The 20,433-nt window shown below is 41.5% G+C and overlaps 1 protein-coding gene and 1 long non-coding RNA gene across 2 annotated transcripts in view; both read right to left on the bottom strand.

Annotated features, from left to right (window-relative positions):
* LOC138960375 (uncharacterized) overlaps positions 1-20,433 on the bottom strand; it is a gene marked incomplete at its 3' end in the record, with an annotated part of 161,910 nt that overhangs the window by 97,046 nt on the left and 44,431 nt on the right.
* Positions 8,371-11,297, bottom strand: LOC138960372 (uncharacterized). The gene is made up of 2 exons (XR_011453951.1): positions 8,941-11,297; positions 8,371-8,581 (listed from the first exon to the last, which is right to left on the bottom strand). It is a non-coding gene; the product is annotated as an uncharacterized lncRNA (long non-coding RNA).

Raw genomic sequence — 20,433 nt, 5'->3', positions numbered from 1 at the left:
ATGCTCGACGCGAGACCATAATTGCTCTTCCGGAGAGGGACAATGGCCATTCTCATCCTCACGTCCACCATGAGGTGCACTAAACTGTCCACAGCTTCACTTCTCGTAAAGCTTCTGAAATACCACTCTGCCTGCTCTCAATCTTTACATACGATGGTGGCCATTTTGACAGTGTATGTCAGCATTCCTTCTCAGCTGTGTTGACCATCAACAGTTTTCATGTCCCGTTGTCATTTGTTTCATGTCTCAGGTGTTGTTAGTTTTTCCCCATCAACGACACAGGTAAAGAACATTTGTACTCATGTTATATGTTGACAACGCATAATCGTTCTTCTCTTGTCAAGCCTTCATTTCTCCATATTTTTACTGCTTCCATTCAAATTGCTCCCCGTGTTTACATGTTCAGCTCTTTGTTTTATCTTCTTCTTCAAAGACAGTGGTCTCACACGTTGTTATTCACTTCACATGGTGTCAAGGTTACCAGTTCTCCTTCTCTTCAGCGTTTTATGACAATATTCGACCTTTTAACACGTGGAATATTTCCTTCTAAAGCATCGAACGTTTGCACTCATTTCATCTTGATGGGGGGGGGGGGGGGGTTGGCAATGTTTGTCAATGCTTCTTCAGGCTTCCGCAGTAAACGTGCACTGTGTCACGAAATATTCGACCTGCGGATATCCTATTTCATTTCTAGAACAGTCGAATCGAACGTCAGAATTGACTTCAGCTACTCGACGGAAGACACACTGACAAAGGTCATCACTTCTCCGTCTCGGGCAGGCCATCTACTTTATGAGAGTACAGACATGTACTTCTTGGAAAGCTAAATGTCAGATTTTCCGATCAAAGACCTTACCACATAGAAACACTGCATCGTAATATCTTTGCTTCGATATTTTTTACTGTTGTCTGCGTCGCTTAATTTGTTGTTTTGCTTTCTGTTTAAAACATATTTACGACTTTATTTCACTTGACACAGGTTTTCTAGCAATGCTGCAATCACTTAACAAGCTAGCGTCCACCACCAAGTGCTGTATATATGACTACCACCAGACTGCCCGAAGCGCCTCACTCCATGTTTAATGCGATTGTGATATAATCCGATTTCCTCACAATTTTTGCACAGATGTTTCAAAGCGATGACAGCTAAACGTGTGTAATCATCTTACTTGTCGAGCAGCGATCAATTTCGAAATGCTGTCTGTTGTTGTTTCCATCCGCTGTACTTGAAAGTCCAGAGTTTTCCTTTGTTTGAACAAATATCAATTTAGGCCTACTCAGTCTGTTAAACATTTCATTTAGACATTCTGACAGTGGCCCGCGATCACATACTCGCTACCATGCATCATCTGCTGCACGCAAGCCAAAAACCTTCTCGTTCGTTCGTTCGTACAAAGCATTTGTCACGATATAGAATATCTGAAATTTTTTTAAACTTGTTTTTATGTGAAACGTTTTGCACAAGATTGCCTTCTGACACCAAATCAATCAGCGGTCGAGTTGTGGTCAAAAAGCAGAACATTATCATACTCTTGTACGTGTATTAAACTAGAGTAATGAATTGTAAGGCTTTTATGACCTTTAGACATTTCTGTGTGTGCTTACATGTGCAACAACAGATCATTTGTTTCTGATCAATACTGCGTATGACAAAATTGAGCCGCATAAGCATTTGCTTTTATTGTATTCTTTGCAGTAAAAACGGTGTCTGCGTCTGAAGTTTGAATTCACTTCATTTAATGAAAAGTATATCCTTTCCCGCATGTTTGATTAAATAGTCCGCGCACGTGAAGAGATACTCGATCTTACCCGCTTGTTTGATTAAATATCCGTGACGTCCTATCAGCCAAGTTATCACAAAGATCTCTTTACCTGAACGACGATAAATAATATCAATTTTCCCCAAGATTTCTTGCATCTATGTTATTTTCTTTTTTCTTTTCCTAACGTGAACGTAGGAGTTGAAAAAGCTCAGAGAAACTCGTGCCAATCAGCACAGATAGTTGTTGCGAGTTTTTTTCTTTTGTTTGTTTTTATTTTGTTTATTCCACCTCACACAATGGGACATGATTCATAGGATGTAGATATATTGCTCATGATTTGATTTGATTTTGCAAATTTGCTGAAATGAGTAGGCTATAACAATTCCGGCAACTTTTCAGAAAATGTAAGCAGTCCTTGACGTCATCCGCCGTTTGGACAGTTCGGCTGACGTGCTAAACTGACGGCACAGCTTTCAGGGATTTGAAATACGTTTTGACCTTTTTTCAACTGGAAAAGCAGAACAGAATCTGACTTTTTCTGAATGGTAATGATTTTTCATTCAACTAATTCTAAAGAAATCAGGAGAAAAAAACCCACTGTTCTCTACTCTTGTTTCGGTTTTTTGTTCTTCAAAGAAGTATGCTTGGTTAATCTCTGTTGGCCAACATTCACAGCTGTCGTGTATCTTTTCGAGCGGAACACTCTCCTGCAACATTAGACCAAAGCTCTGCACGTGACTCGACCTGTTCTGCAATTAGGTGTATCTGTTGTGCTGTGTTGTCGATGGTTATGTCAATAAACAGTTGTTAAATAAGGAGATACATGGCAGTGTCCGACTACTAGCTCCAAATGTCACGACAGTATTTTTCTTTAAATAATTTTTTTTGTTTTTGTTTAGCGTTTCGTGGAAACTTTTCCGCTGAACAAAAGACATCTTTCTTCAAAGCAACAAAGATGCTAACTGTCACGGAGTCATCTTGAAATAAAGTACTAAATGATTTTCCTTCGTCTTTGTATACGAGGCTGTATTAAAGCATCGGAGAGTGCCACGTCCACGAAATCAGTTTGAGATAAAGAAACCAATTTTCTTCTTTTATGCACATATTCTTCTTTTTCTATTTCTTGTTTTTCTTCTCTGTGTTCTTGTTGTGAAAGCGGGCCATTAAGAATAATAAAATGCACATGAGTAAACACTGCACTTACGCTGAACTCTACTTATCAAAGATCTTTGGAATACGCCCATATTCACGGTCGTGAAACCACGACAAATCTGCACACGACAATTAAACACGGCAAAATACGTCAATATTTTTTACACGTTCAAGGCCAGTCGCTAGACTTGGTCAATTATTATATTTGAAAACATCACGAGAAGGACTTTCATCACGTGCATTCGATGTCAACTTTTTAATTGATACAACTTTTGAAGTTAAAGGTTAGAATTTTAAAAGGCATATCTCGTATTCGACCGTGGCCATAAATCACAACATGAAAGTACTACCTGGTTGAAAGTTCTGAAATATCACATTAAGAATCTGACTGCTATAGAAGGTACAAACAACCTTCCTAGCATTCTGCCTGATTTATGTCGTCATTGAGGTCTGACGTCATTATCACATGACGAATCTGACTGCCACCAAGTACAAACAACCTTCCTAGCATTCTGCCTGATTTATGTCGTCATTGAGGTCTGACGTCATTATCACATGACGAATCTGACTGCCACCAAGTACAAACAACCTTTTCAGCATTCTGTCCGAGTTATGTCGTCATTGAGGTAGATGAGTTTTCTTTTTTTCAGAACTCTGAGGTAAATATGTAGATCACAGTTTGAAACGGTTAAACGAAAGGGTACACACCATCCTGATGCAATAAAAAAAACAAATCCACCTGAGAATGTGTGTATAAGTCACACTGGTCACGAACATCCAATACTCCAATAGCAAAACAGCCTTCTACAAAATAAAACACCGGTACAGATTCTACACAAACAGCTTTAAAACACCGGTACAGATTCTACACCAACAGCTTTAAAACACCGGTACAGATTCTACACCAACAGCTTTAAAACACCGGTACAGATTCTACACAAACAGCTTTAAATATAAAAACACGAGCATATTGATTCAGCAGTTTCATCTTTCAAGGACTCTAAAATCCAAGACAAATCCCACCTCTACCAGGACGAAATAAAATCTATCCCGGAAAATGAAAAAAAAAGCGACGCGCATCGATCCGCAATGAAAGCCAATTGACAGCCTCCCAGATCGGGCGTCATCGATCACACTGAACAAGCCATCCCGCAGTCTCCAGATGTGTGTGGCCATAGAGAGTCCTTCCACCAAAAATGCTTTTTTTGCCACACACCACACAGTGAGAAAACGACGAAATCTGTTAGCTGACCTCGCGGCAATCACAGAGTTGGAGCCGTAGTATAGTTGTTGTGGATTGTAGCGCGTCTAGGATGGAAGCTGCCACTCCACTCGTGCGGTTCCAGATTGGCGAGAAGGTTTGGGGTTGGGGTGGGGGGCGGGGAGTGGGGGAGTCGGAAGGAGAGGGAAGGCGTTGCAAGTTGTCAAGTTCTCGCGCGGCAAAGCAACAGGCTGCTGCAGATACTGTGACTGACACTTCCAGGAAGAGAAAGAGACTGGAGAGAGAGGCAGAGGGAGAGACAGACAGACAGATATACAGACAGACAGACATACAGAGACAAATAAAAATAGTGACTGAGAGAGACAAACAGACTGGCAGAGACAGAGACGGACGGAAAAACGGACAGACGGCAAAGACACACAGACTCAGACAGACAGACTCAGACAGAGAGAGAGAGAGAGAGAGAAACATTGAAACATTGAAACATTGAAACATTGAACTTTATTAGAGAGAGAGAGAGAGAGAGAGAGAGAGAGAGAGAGAGAGAGAGAGAGAGAGAGGTAGAGAGAGAGAGAGAGAGAAAACTCAGAACTCAGAACTCAGAACTTTATTACATAAGGATAAAGGTTTTAGGCTTAGCCTAATCTTCCAACCTGTCCTTGGAACATATACAGAGAATAATTGTAAACAAAAGCAAAGACTGCGCACATACCTCATCAAAGTATTAAACTAATAAAACATCAAAATAATGGTCGAGTATAAACATAAAAAATATTGGACTCACAAAGTCATATAAAACAAAACAAAACACAACAAACGTAAATGTTTTTTAAAATTTCTTAAAAAAGTACAGCAATGTATTGCCGAACAGGGCCATATACAGGCAGCTAAAGTTTCAAGAAGAAGGGGGAGGGGGACGAGGGATTACACATTCAGATTAACTACATATACAATATTTAAAAAAACAAACAAACACTTAAGAGCATTGCATACATTATCCGAGTACGCAATGGAAACTAAACATCAGGGGCAGTTTATAGTGTCATCAAATGTGTGTGCAACTGCCTTTTAAAGGCCTTTAAGGATGCGGATCGTTTGATTTCTATTGGCAAAGAATTCCACAGAGATGATCCTGAAAAAGCTAAGCTGGATTTATAAAGATCTATACGAGGAATTGGAGGAAGTAAATTTTGAGACCCATACCTCTTCGTAACATGTGTAAAATAGGATTGCACATAACTGGGCACATCATCATGAACTAATTTATACATAAAGACAGCCTTATTGTATGCAAGGTGGGTTTTTAGGGGAAGGAAATTAAGGCTGTTTAACTTCATTTCTGTAGACATGTGCGATTCATACAGGATAAGTTTTGCAGCACGACGGTACAAAGAATTGAGTTTCGATAAGTGAACATCACTGCAGCCATCCCACAATGTCGAAGCAAAATTAATATGAGGCATTATATGAGCATGAACGAACATTTTTAATGTTTCAGATTTGGCATAATGTTTGAGTTTTGACAACAAATACAAATTCCTTGATAACACTTTGCAGAGGTTGCTTATGTGTGTTTGCCATTTCATTTCTTCATCGACAGTTACACCAAGTATGCGATGTTCTTTGACAGAGAGAGAAAGAGAGAGAGGTAGAGAGAGAGAGAGAGAGAGAGAGAGAGAGAGAGAGAGAGAGAGGTAGAGAGAGGTAGAGAGAGAGGTAGAGAGAGAGAGAGACAGAGAGAGAAAGAGAGAGACTCGAGAGGTAGAGAGAGAGACAGAGAGAGAGACAGAGAGAGAGACAGGGAGAGAGAGGTAGAGAGAGAGAGACAGAGAGAGAGAGAAAGAGAGAGAGGGAGAGACAGAGAGAGAGAGAGGTAGAGAGAGAGAGAGGTAGAGAGACAGAGAGAAAGAGAGACAGAGAGAGAGAGAGAGAGAGAGAGAGAGAGAGAGAGAGAGAGAAAGAGAGACAGAGGTAGAGAGACAGACAGACAGAGTTGAGTAAGAGAGAGACAGAGACAGAGGTAGAGAGACAGACAGAGGTAGAGAGACAGACAGAAGTAGAGAGAGAGACAGAGGTAGAGAGAGAGAGACAGAGGTAGAGAGAGACAGAGACAGAGACAGAGACAGAGGTAGAGAGAGACAGAGGTAGACAGAGAGAGAGACAGAGCCACAGATGCAAAAAAAAAGAGACAATGAGGCAGAAACAACATCTACTCCCAGGAATCAATTCTTGACAGCCGCGGACTTTACTTACACTGATTCAGGTTCCGGCGGTGACAGCTAAGACAGTTTTCCGGCCCGAATGCCGTGCGGAAAAGTCATGCCAGCTGTTTGCACGCCTTCACCACCTATACTGTACGATGGACTCAGGGATCGTGCCAGACATTTTTTAAATCGGCATTTTTCGGAAAGTACTGCACAGTCAAGTCGGATGCTTGTTATTCCGTTACGTCAGTCGGTCAAACGTCATCACCACCACTGTGATCTCATTATGTTCGTCAGGAAGAACTGATCCGGTCAAACGTCATCACAACCACTGTGATCTCATTATATTCGTCAGGAAGAACTGAGTCGGTCAAACGTAATCACAACCACTGTGATCTCATTATATTCGTCAGGAAGAACTGAGTCGGTCAAACGTCATCACAACCACTGTGATCTCATTATATTCGTCAGGAAGAACTGAGTCGGTCAAACGAAATACACTTGTACTGATGACCAGTCCTTGGGGATCATTTCAGTGTGCCGGTTAATTACCGGACATTGCTAGTGCCAGTTTATCTGGGGCTTCATTATTTTTGTGTTTACCGATAAGAGGATTTTGTTATGTACAGCTTCCAATGACACTGGCAAAAGTGTTAGCCTCAGGTGGTTAAACCCTCTTTGCATTAATCTGCATACTATTATAACGTTACGCTCTTAAGATAATTGCCTATGTCATGTTTTCGAGTTTTGAGAAAAACGCAAAAAGCGATTTTGGTTTCTGAACAATCTGCCAATCTCATTTTAGTTAGAAGTTTCAAACTGCCTATTTCGAGCGGTTGACAGATTGAGATAAAGAACTGACAGCAACATTTTCATTCAGCACAACTGCATGACAACACGACAACACAACAACACAACAACACAACAAAAGCTTGTGCATACCTTCACATTTTCAAAACAAAGCTTTATGTACCCAAACGGAAAAGTGCAATGGTGCAATGGTTTCCGATGGTCTGAGAGTTTATACTCTCTAACACATGACAGGTTGTTCCAGTCATTCTGATAATCATCGCTCATGTCTCTCTGACAGGATGCATAATTACTACGCGGAGTATAGGAAAAGAAGCGGAGCTAAAAGCCGAAATCTATCAAAACAAGAATACAGAGTTATCTCCCATATGTTTTTCGCTAATGTTTCTGACAAAAGACAAAAGTGATTGCAGCATGACCGACTTCGACAGTGATCTCTGTGGGAAGGAGACCGTGATATTTTTGCATCACTCCCAACTGGTTACGGAAAAAGTATCGTCCGCTCCGTAGCCTCACGTATGATCACGTGACAAAGTAGATTATCACGTGACAAAGTTGATTATCACGTGACACTTTTGCCATATTTTGAGTTGTTTGCACAGTAAATACACCCGCGAAAGATAGCTCGCTTGAAACTGTCTTGGGTCACTCTCCTGAAAACTGGTCAGATGTGTGACTTGAGTGCCCAAAAATAAAGTTAGTCAAAATTGAAATATTTTGGTGTGTTTGGTTTGTTTAACATCTCAACTTTCCAACACAAGGTTTTGAAAAGCAAGATAAACTTTTGGAAATGTTGTAATTTAAGATAATGTGTTGAAGGTTGCCTCGTCTCGCGTGAAACACAGGACACCATTAGAGGCACATTTTTACTCTTATCATAAAAAATACAAGTGATTATCATGCAATTTCCAATGAGATACAATAGAAATTGCTTCATAGAAGTACCAGAAGTTTCAAAATATACCATACACTTACATAATGGGGGGATTACTATGAGGACGCCAGATCAACAATTTCCTCATTCACAGAAAACCTTTCCAGCAAGTGATCAGAAATTGCTATCTGCAAAATTGTATGATTTAAAGAATCTCCATGAATACTTAAACAGGACTATGGACATACTTTGAAAAATCTTGGTAATACATGCAGATATTCATCAAATGACACAGAACGTCTCGCGTGTAACCATGGACACCGCAAACAAATACAGACACCAATATCAGTTAACCATGGGTTTATTTCAGTCAAAACGAAACAACTTTTTATTGAAATGTGTGTCTGCCACGTCTGTCAAGAGTTGGGACAGGCAGCACCTCAACTACTTCCTCAAACTTCACAAAAAATATCTCCTCCACAGCAGGCCACACAAACGATGATCAATGTTTCCTAAGTAAACGGACAACCACCCCATACCCATCCAGTGTGTCAATCTGTGGACAGACAAACGAACCTTTCTTAAAATAGAAAAATTAAAAATAGTAACTGAAAAGGTTTACATCATGAATTAAAAATACAAGGAGCAAGTGACACCAATAAACTTGGAAATGTCTACCTCAGAAAAGCAGACAACTGAAGCTCTCCATTCATACCAACTAGGGGTAATTTGGTACCTGAAATACATGTATAAATGTCCATGCCATGGAAAGACTTTGCTAGGAATGTCTGCACAAATCAGTATGGATACAGAAAATTAAAAAAAATGACTGCATGCAAGCAAAGTCATTCCAGTATAATAAGATTAAGATTAATGAAAAACATGTTAAAACAATTATTTACAGTAGAAACGTACCGGTCTCTCTGATCTGCTCCTGGATCAGCATTGACTGGACTGGCAGAAAGGATAGGAGCATTAGCAGCATCCTGGCATCTGAAAAAAAAGTATGCAACAGTTGGAGTCAGATATTTTAATTGCTACCACAGCTTTACATCGCACATTGAGGTACATAACAGTGCATGTTACAACCGTCAAGATCCCAAGATACACACATTGGAAATCAGAGTGGTTCTGTCCTGAACACATCCTCGTAACACAAAGAAACAACAAGTCGCGTAAGGCGAAACTACTACATTTAGTCAAGCTGTGGAACTCACAGAATGAAACTGAACGCACTGCATTTTTTAACAATGACCGCAGTGAAACTGACGAGCCTGTTTAGGGCGGTAGTGGTTTCGCTGTGCTGCATAGCACACTTTTCTGTGCCTCTCTTCGTTTGAACTTTCTGAGCGTGTTTTTAATCCAAACATATCATATCTATATGTTTTTGGAATCAGGAACCGACAAGGAATAAGATGGAATTGTTTTTAAATCGATTTCCGAAATTTAATTTTAATCATAATGTTTATATTTTTAATTTTCAGAGCTTGTTTTTAATCCGAATATAACATATTTATATGTTTTTGGATCAGAAAATGATGAAGAATAAAATGAACGTAGTTTTGGATCGTTTTATAAAAAATAAAATTTTAATTACAATTCAGATTTTTAATGACCAAAGTCATTAATCAATTTTTAAGCCTCCAAGCTGAAATGCAACACAAAGTCCGGCCTTCGTCGAAGATTGCTTTGCCAAAATTTCAATCAATTTGATTGAAAAATGAGGGTGTGACAGTGCCGCTTCAACTTTTACAAAAAGCCGGATATGACATCATCAAAGACATTTATCCAAAAAAAGAAAAAAAAACATCTGGGGATATCATGCCCAGGAACTCTCATGTAAAATTTCATAAAGATCGGTCCAGTGGTTTACTCTGAATCGCTCTACACACACACACGCACAGACACACACACACCTATACACCACAACCCTCGTCTCGATTCCCCCTCTATGTTAAAAAATTTAGTCAAAACTTGACTAAATGTAAAAATGACTACACGCTGTGTAAAATCTGCTCCAGTGCAAATGAAAATGCCAGTATCTGTCATAATTTCTGCCCCGCACGCATCGCTGACACCGCATGCGGAAAGCAGCAATGGCGTCTGCTATACGAACGAGACAGCTCTGGCTATGATGAGAGATTCAAACGTTATTTCTTGAGATTCTCAACAAAACAAATGAACCTGAACCACATGATCTAATCTTCATTTAAAAAAATAGAAAATAAACTAACAAGAGGCGCAAAACAATCATAAAAAACGAAAACTTCTTTTCACGTTGGACTGTACCTAGATCTACTCTACCCATGAATTTGCCACTTGGTTGCGTTTTTCTGACAGAAAGGCATTTTTTTTCGAATTCAGTTTGTAAACATGACAAAATCATATTAGTGGTTTAAGTTCTACACGCAAAATAGTAAAAATAGAGCCGTCGTAAAGCTCAAACTTACCTCAAAGGTTGTGATCACATGTACCGTCTCGCACGTCTGTCGTCAACTTTGGCGCGGACACCGCAACAACAAAGTTTTCCTGCGTCTAACCGCGTGCTCGATTGTACGAAAACACGTTTGCACCGTGTAACCCCCACAGGGACTCCCTTATATTCATGCGCGAATGGGTTGAAAGATCGCAAGTTTGCCAGAAAATAGTTCTGCAATGTGCTCACACGTATCGCAAATTTTCGGACACCACTTGCAGATCTATCAGAACATCTCATTAAACTTGCTTTACAGACTCAACTTGAATCTCATTCAATCGCGATTAACGACATCGAATATTTTACTATGTCAGAGTAGAATTATCCATCCCCTGAAACAGTATGCACAAGTTATGTTTGGGCATGGCGTTGAAGCTAAAAATAGGACACCAGGCGTGACGTGCGAGACGATTGTTTCTACATGGTCAAATGCAACCAAGTTATTATCAAAAGATCGTTTGGGCGCATCGGGCGGGTGAAATCAAATTCATACACAGGAATTTGCAACAATTGTAGAAAAATGTGTTATCAAATGGGTAAATTTGAGGCATGTGTATGTGCAGAGATAGCATGTCACACTTTCGAATGGAAAAAAGTGGCGATTTCAGAGCTTCTGCAGTGCAAAGCAAATCACAGAATTTACAAACGCTTTAGTTCTTGTTCACACTGTTGCTCCAAATAACACTGAAGACAACAAAACACATAAAAATAAAGGAAAGTAATTATGTTGTTGTTTATTTAAATGTTTTTGTACGCTGTCCCGACTGACCAGTTTCCAGGAGAGTGACCCCCTTACATAACAATTCCTTTGTAATGTATGTGTGTGTGTGTGTGTGTGTGTCTCCTTGATTAAATTACCACAATTGCCTAAAATCCACTCACTTCTCTTATATATATATATATGAGCATTTTCCTAAAGAAAACCCCACAAGATTAAGAAAGAATGAATGAACAGAAGAAAAAGGACATGTAAAACCTCTTGACTGATTTTTGGGGGGATCGAGTTTAAAAACAATCAGTTACACAAATTACAGATCAACAGTGACACGTCACTCAAGCCCTCAAGCCCGCCGCTAATACGTAAGCTTAACCGCTCTCAGTCAATGAAGGAACAATCATTTTAACACCACTCGCCAAATAAACCCAGAAATCGTGACTTAGTTCTATCAAAGCGTCGCAAAAAAATCAACAATTTTGCAGCAACACAGCCTTAAGTGCAAAGCCGTTTGTTCCAGAGTATAATTCGTGCGAAAGATCAGTGATTGCTGACGATAAAAACCTCTCACGTGTTTCGCTCAGGTTCCGTGCCTCTAAGCGATGACGTTCAATTATTTACCGAAGCGCACGTGCACAATAGGAAATCAATGACACGCGCCAGCCGACTGTGCAAGAAGAATAATACGAGCGTGGCCGTGGGGGTGATGGTACAGCTATTACATACCCTCTGAATGATACATTCTCTGACAGTACAATGTGTGCTTTTACACCAGCCGGCGGGTCATCACAATGTGTGCCTTTACACCAGCCGGCAGGTCATCACAATTTGTGCCTTTACACCAGCCGGCAGGTCATCACAATGTGTGCCTTTACACCAGCCGGCAGGTCATCACAATGTGTGCCTTTACACCAGCCGGCAGGTCATCACAATTTGTGCCTTTACACCAGCCGGCAGGTCATCACAATTTGTGCCTTTACACCAGCCGGCAGGTCATCACAATTTGTGCCTTTACACCAGCCGGCAGGTCATCACAATTTGTGCCTTTACACCAGCCGGCAGGTCATCACAATGTGTGCCTTTACACCAGCCGGCAGGTCATCACAATGTGTGCCTTTACACCAGCCGGCAGGTCATCACAATGTGTGCCTTTACACCAGCCGGCAGGTCATCACAATGTGTGCCTTTACACCAGCCGGCAGGTCATCACAATGTGTGCCTTTACACCAGCCGGCAGGTCATCACAAGGTGTGCCTTTACACCAGCCGGCAGGTCATCACAATGTGTGCCTTTACACCAGCCGGCAGGTCATCACAAGGTGTGTCTTTACACCAGCCGGCAGGTCATCACAATGTGTGCCTTTACACCAGCCGGCAGGTCATCACAATGTGTGCCTTTACACCAGCCGGCGGGTCATCACAATTTGTGCCTTTACACCAGCCGGCAGGTCATCACAAGGTGTGTCTTTACACCAGCCGGCAGGTCATCACAATGTGTGCCTTTACACCAGCCGGCAGGTCATCACAAGGTGTGTCTTTACACCAGCCGGCAGGTCATCACAATGTGTGCCTTTACACCAGCCGGCAGGTCATCACAATGTGTGCCTTTACACCAGCCGGCGGGTCATCACAATTTGTGCCTTTACACCAGCCGGCAGGTCATCACAATTTGTGCCTTTACACCAGCCGGCAGGTCATCACAATTTGTGCCTTTACACCAGCCGGCAGGTCATCACAATTTGTGCCTTTACACCAGCCGGCGGGTCATCACAATGTGTGCTTTTACACCAGCCGGCGGGTCATCACAATTTGTTTGTGTACACTTCCTGCTATGTACTTTGATCCATATTCTGTAATTGTTCAAGTTTTTTGTGTATAGCTTTTTCCCCCTATCTGTCTAAGTATGGACAAATTCATGACTCCGCCACACACACACACACACACACACACACACACACACACACACACACACACACACACACACACACACACACACACACACACACACACCCTCTCCCCAGCCTCCCCCTCACCCCCCTTGTTTTTATGAGGTACGTCTTGCTCTTGGTAGCTTGGTTGCACTTTTCCACCCTAACCTTGCTGTAGTTGCACCAGTAGGTTCAAGTACCTGTGCTAAAGCCACATAACTGGGGCATTCTGAAATACGTTAGAAGCTTTCTCCTCGTTCAATTACAGACAAACATTACTTCACTTCAGCTTACCAGGACTTTTAATGATACTATTTTCATGCACTTCCGGTTGTCAGTGGTGGAAGTAGATTTTGTGTGTGTGCACGAGTTGACAATCTAAATGTTCAGTGGTTACAAATGGAGGAGGAGGGGGGGGGAGGGGAGGTATAAAGATGCTTTTTAATTTTGACACATACTTGGTCAAATAATCGGGACTAACCTGGTCCTATCGCTCACATAAATACAATAAAAACAATAACAAGACAATAACAAGGCTGTTGCATAATGTAACATTGTTATGCAGGCATGCATCACGAGCAAGAGTTTAAGACGCAACTGGAGCAAGGAGAGGGGGTGGGGGTGGAAGGATGGAAGAAACGGGTAATAAATGGGGGGGGGGGGGGGAGGAGGGAATGTTCATGCATTGGATTTTGATCTGTTACCCAAATCACTCATAACGGGAAATGGGGAGGGGGCGTCTTGTCCCTTTCATCTGTGCTGGCACCAGTGAATGATTCAGCCGAATGGCCCTGTCATTTGTCACCCAGGATTTCGGTGGAAGCTTCCCAAAACAACTCTTCCTCAACGCACATGCATGTGCACGCTATAAAACGTCAATCATGATCGTGTGAAGTGTGTGTGTGTGTGTGTGTGTGTGTGTGTGTGTGTGTGTGTGTGTGTGTGTGTGTGCGTGTGTGTGTGTGTGTGTGTGAGTGTGTGTGTGTGTGTGTGTGTGTGTGAGTGTGTGCGTGTGTGTTGGCTGCCTTTTGGAAAAGGCTAAACGTACACAGTTTAGCACACGCGTGACCCGCACACAAAAGACAACAACTTGTTTTTATGTCAAACAGTGGTTCCACCTCAAAACTGGGGTTTCAATGTTAAATGTTGCATCTGGCTCTAGATTGTATCTTTAATGAGTGCATAACGTGACCATAAATGTTCATCTGCTAAACGAAACGAAAAATGCAAACTGGGCCAAGCGTATCTCAGGTTTAATCAGTTCTTCGATCTTTGAGGTTTGGTCTTAGTGCCAGACCACATGAGTGTCAAAATACACGTCTCCTCCACTGAAAAAAATCACGCTCCTGAATCCGATTTCACTGGACAGATTATGCGCGCATTCGGTGCAGGACTGACAGAAAGACTCTACGCAGACAAAGTACTTCCGCGTTGAATGATTGAGTGTTTGGCACTTTTTATGTCAATTGATTTCTATTTTGAAGCGCAAAACGAAAACTCTTTTAAAATGACAAATGAAAAAGAACAAGTGCGACACTATTCCATTGTAATGAGGGTTTCGGTATTGAGTAAATAACGAACATATTCGAGAGATCGAAATTCAGAGAGAAAAGGAAAAGGAAAAAAAAGAAAAAAAGTTTTGCCTGAGACCGACAGAAAGGTTTTTTTTAATGTACCAGTGAATTTCGTACGTTCGACTATTTTTTGTGTAGTCTGAATTCGGGCAATGTCGCGCTGTTATTGTTTATCTAGTTTGAAAAGTGAAACTGTTCATAAATGCATATGTTAACTTCCAAACTTAAACAAATAGCCTCGAACTTGGTTTTCTTCTTGCAGAGGTTTTATGCGCTCGTGCTTTTAACACTCAGATATGTGTGTTGAAACCTGTTACCCGAGTGATTTTTAAAGGCCAGTGCTAGAAACAGCTTCTACAAAGGTACCTGTCTGCGACCTGCGAACGCACATCACCACATACCTGTCTAGGCTTTCACATGAGATAAGACCTATCTTTCCCCTGGACACATGAGATAAGACCTATCTTTCCCCTGGACACATGAGATAAGACCTATCTTTCCCCTGGACACATGAGATAAGACCTATCTTTCCCCTGGACACATACCAATCTGGCTGGCATCACTCTGTGCAGACTGGGATTTTTGTTATAACTAAATTTCGTTAATGACACCAGTGTCAATCAATATTGTCAGAATAGGACTCCCCCGAAAGCGGCTAAATGGTGGGGTAAAAACGGTCATACACGTAAAAACCGGGGGAGTTTCAGCCCATGAACGAAGAAGAAGAATGTCAGACTATGACCACTCTACACAGGAAGCAGCCAGGCTATTGCATTCTGGTATCTGTCCAAGTACAGGCATGGCCTCGCCTCATGCATGTACAAGCTTGGGTCGATCTGAGATAGTAAGCCGAACAGTTGGTTTAAACTGTTTTATTCAACGTTTGTGGATCATTTACAAAAAACACGCATATTGAGTAAACAACAACAAGCATAATGCTTATAGTGGTGTTTACAGTTTTCTAGAAAATTACATATAAATGGCGGCTATTGTACAGTTTAAATGAAAAGCAAGCAAACATGAAAAGAAAATTGAATGAAAATTGTACATCAGAACAAAAATCCGTTTAAGAATACATATATAATATTTATGGTATTAGCGAGTAAGAGATAGAGAGGGAGAGAGGGAGGGAGAGAGGGAGGGAGGGAGGGGGAGAGTGAGAGAGAGGGGGGGGAGAGAGAGAGAGAGAAAGAGATAGGGAGAGAGATAGAGAGAGATAGAGAGAGAGAGTGAGAGAGAGAGAGAGAGAGAGAGAGAGAGAGAGAGAGAGAGAGAGAGAGAGAGAGAGAGAGAGAGAGACAAGTAGACGTATCGATTTTGCTTTCACTTTACATGTTTATCTGTTCGAAACGGCCGGACTGTCCAATAAATTCCTGTACCGTTAAAAAGATTTTTTTGTTGAGCCGAACAGTTCTCACGGGAATGACTTCACGCGCCTTTTACCTCTAACGCTGCATGGACCCATCCGCCAGATATTCTTCTGAGCTGCAGTTTCGCTGAGCGGAACTATCTTGATGGCACAGCAGTGTCTGTAAATTCACTGCCAGGAAAATCAATCTGAAGTTTGCAGAATGTTGTTCAGCTTCCTCTGCTTTGCTAACCAGCTTTTGGAGCTTTTTGTGGTTCTTTCTCTTTCCTCGTGTCATATAGGCCTATCTGTACACACCTTACATGCTTCTTTTCGCGAACATTGAATCCGTTGCTTTATATAGGCTATTCTGCTATTCTACGCAGACAGAACATGCTCAACTGATTGAGGAAGGCCTTATTCGAAAAGGCTACTATAGCATATCTTGCATAAATCTGTCTGCTTGTCTGCCTGTCTGTCTGTCTCTCTCCCCTCCCCCCTCTGTCTCTCTCCCACCTCTCTCTTTCTCTCTCTCTCTCTCTCTCTCTCTCTCTCTCTCTCTCTCTCTCTCTCTCTCTCTCTCTCTCTCTCTCTCTCTCTCTCTCTCTCTCTCTCTCTCTCTCTCTCTCTCTCTCTCTCTCCCCCCTCTCTTTCTTTCGCTTACCTCCATTTTTTCGTTGCTTGGATGAAGTCGAATCCTTTACTTCTACGTGCAATGTTTTATCCGTTTAGCTTTATTCAGATACTATTTATCATAAGGCAGAAGATCGTTACGTCATCTTGTAGCCACATTAAACATGAAACCTTTACTGTGATTCATGCGTCTTATGATCTATCAGCAAGCCTTGAATATAAAGCTCTTTAAAACGTCATGCACAACGACAACAAAACTGAACAAGTCGAGAGACTGTTTATAAAAGACAAACACGATTTTTTCAACTACAACGTGAAAAATAATTACCGTCGACAATAAAGGCGGAATGGGCGTTGCAAAGTCTGTTCGCAAAAGCTTCATTTTTCCCGTCATGCCTTAATAGAATTTCAGCTATTTGTTTGTTTGCTTAACGCCCAGCCGACCACGAAGGGCCATATCAGGGCGGTGCTGCTTTGACATATAACGTGCGCCACACACAAGACAGAAGTCGCAGCACAGGCTTCATGTCTCACCCAGTCACATTATTCTGACACCGGACCAACCAGTCCTAGCACTAACCCCATAATGCCAGACGCCAGGTGGAGCAGCCACTAGATTGCCAATTTTAAAGTCTTAGGTATGACCCGGCCGGGGTTCGAACCCACGACCTCCCGATCACGGGGCGGACGCCTTACCACTAGGCCAACCGTGCCGATAGCTATCAATATTTGGCTGGTTGTTTATGGTTACATAAAACAGTGTCACATTCATCGTGGCTCGACGGCCTCAAATTTTTTGTCTCAGATGCGTCCTGACCTCTGCAGCTGTTACACAGTCACACACGCGTGCAGTGGAAGCCCTCCCCACCCCACCCCACCCTTGCAAATGCTCAACAAATATTAGAAAATCAGGTTTTGAAACGAAAGTATTCTTAAAATAGAGGTAAATTGACAGAGGTTTTGAATAGAAAATATGAATTAGCAAGGTCTGAAGGGGGGGGGGGAGTTTTAAATGGGGGGGGGGGGGGTAAATGGGGATCCCACTTTATATAACGGTGCTTCGGCTTGTGTTATTCCAAGTACAGTTCTTACTTTAAAGAGACATTTCTGGTTGCTGAAAACGGCTTCTTTGTTGGGGAAATGATATCTTGCAAAATATGATCGATTTATCTTGGGACATGTCGACTCCTGCTAGTAAAAAATAAAGAGCATTCAATCGTCCAGAGAGAGTGTGAGGAACAGAGAGAGAGAGAGAGAGAGAGAGAGAGGGGGGTGGTGTGGGGGGGGGGGAGAGGGGGGAAGACTGCGAGCACTAGAACTCATTGTCGGATAATTCAGGTTAAAGTAGATTCGGCAGAAGAAGAATGGTACAGCGGGTAACTCTGAACTCATCTTTTGCTACTGCAATGCAAAAGTATAAAGATTTTAGACAAGTTAACTTAAGGGTTTTTTAAGTACGAAAAAGAAATTAAAAAATAAAGAAAAACGACTCCGAAGCCCGTCCCATTTTTGTCAAGATTTGTTACTGCGTCTTCAGCGAAACGTTCCCTGTGATACAACTTGTCTCCTACTGGGACAACGTATCAAGCAACCAGCACCGTCTAGCGGAGAAAACACATTAGCAACAATCAATTTAAATGTCAAACTGTAACTTGAGTTTTGTCTTCCTAATAATAATGTTGCATGGCAAAGAAAAAAGTCTATAATACTGAATACAAATGGGTCAAAATCTCGGGTCGTGATGCTCTCTCTCCATATCCCTACAGTTCTTCCCAACAAATTAGATATGTAGATCAATGCATCCGTTACATTTGATGTGAAAAAATACCAAGGATCTGTCGCAATTGCTAATGTGACTTGGGTCGGGTTGCGCCATTACTCGTGTTACTGTTATGACCAAGTTCAAGGCTGTCGGCTTTCTAATCTCCGGAGAAAAATAACACCATCACTTTAACATCAGGGCAAGAAAGAAAGAAAAACGAAGGAAAGAAGGAAGAAAGAAAGAAAGAATGAGAGAAAAAAACAGAACAAGAAGAAAGAAAGAAAGAAATAAAATCAAAAAAGGAAAAAAGGAAGCAAGGAAAAACAGAAAAGAAAGAAAGATAGGAAGACGTAGCCGAGAGACCTCGACCTCCTGTCATCCAAAAACAAACACAGATAGAAGCCGAACAACATCTGACATCACAGCACGCTGCCACTTTCACACTCCTTGGTAACATTTAGACGACACGCTGCCACTTTCACACTCCTTGGTAACATTTAGACGACACGCTGCCACTTTCACACTCCTTTGCTAACATTTAGACGACACGCTGCCACTTTCACACTCCTTTGCTAACATTTAGACGACACGCTGCCACTTTCACACTCCTTTGCTAACATTTAGACGACACGCTGCCACTTTCACACTCCTTTGCTAACATTTAGACGACACGCTGCCACTTTCACACTCCTTTGCTAACATTTAGACGACACGCTTGCGCATAAGTCATAAAACGTTAATTTACAAGACAGAAAGAACAAGTCGCGTAAGGCGAAAATACAATATTTAGTCAAGTAGCTGTCGAACTCACAGAATGAAACTGAACGCAACGCAACGCAGCAAGACCGTATACTCGTAGCATCGTCACTCCACCGCCCGTGGCAAAGGCAGTTCCCGTGGAATTGACAAGAAGAGCGGGGTATTCGTTGCGCTGAGAAGGATAGCACGCTTTTCTGTACCTCTCTTCGTTTTAACTTTCTGAGCGTGTTTTTAATCCAAACATATCATATCTATATTTTTTGGAATCAGAAACCGACAAGGAATAAGATGAAAGTGTTTTTAAATTGATTTCGAAAAAAAATTTGATAATAATTTTTATATATTTAATTTTCAGAGCTTGTTTTTAATCCGAATATAACATATTTATATGTTTTTGGAATCAGCAAATGATGGAGAATAAGATGAACGTAAATTTGGATCGTTTTATAAATTTTTATTTTTTTTTACAATTTTCCGATTTTTAATGACCAAAGTCATTAATTAATTTTTAAGCCACCAAGCTGAAATGCAATACCGAATCCCGGGCTTCGTCGAAGATTACTTGACCAAAATTTCAACCAATTTGGTTGAAAAATGAGGGCGTGACAGTGCCGCCTCAACTTTCACGAAAAGCCGGATATGACGTCATTAAAGACATTTATCAAAAAAATGAAAAAAACGTTCGGGGATTTCATACCCAGGAACTCTCATGTCAAATTTCATAAAGATCGGTCCAGTAGTTTAGTCTGAATCGCTCTACACACACACACACACACACGCACACACGCACGCACACACGCACATACACCACGACCCTCGTTTCGATTCCCCCTCGATGTTAAAATATTTAGTCAAAACTTGACTAAATACAAAAAGGGAGAGAGAGAGAGAGAGAGAGAGAGAGAGAGAGAGAGAGAGAGAGAGAGAGAGAGAGAGAGAAAGAGAGAGAGAGAGAGAGACGCTTAAAGCTTTGATGGGTTGCTGTCATTAGCTAATAAAAGCCTTATAGACTAGGTAAAAACAACAATGTCTGCATCATTCATAAAAATTGGAAACAGCCTATAAAAGGTAGACGGACAAACAGACAAAAACAAACAAACGCACAACAACAAAAAGCATAGTACGCAAATTTGTGAGAAAAAACGACCACTGATAAACAAACAGTTCTAAGGCAAAGGATAAAACACAGGGTCTAATATTCATACAAAGAATTA

The sequence above is a fragment of the Littorina saxatilis genome, linkage group LG2, assembly GCF_037325665.1.
Source record: "Littorina saxatilis isolate snail1 linkage group LG2, US_GU_Lsax_2.0, whole genome shotgun sequence".
Taxonomy (NCBI): domain Eukaryota; kingdom Metazoa; phylum Mollusca; class Gastropoda; order Littorinimorpha; family Littorinidae; genus Littorina; species Littorina saxatilis.
The sequence above is the reverse complement of the archived record's forward strand: the minus strand, read 5'-3'. Positions and strand labels throughout refer to the sequence as shown.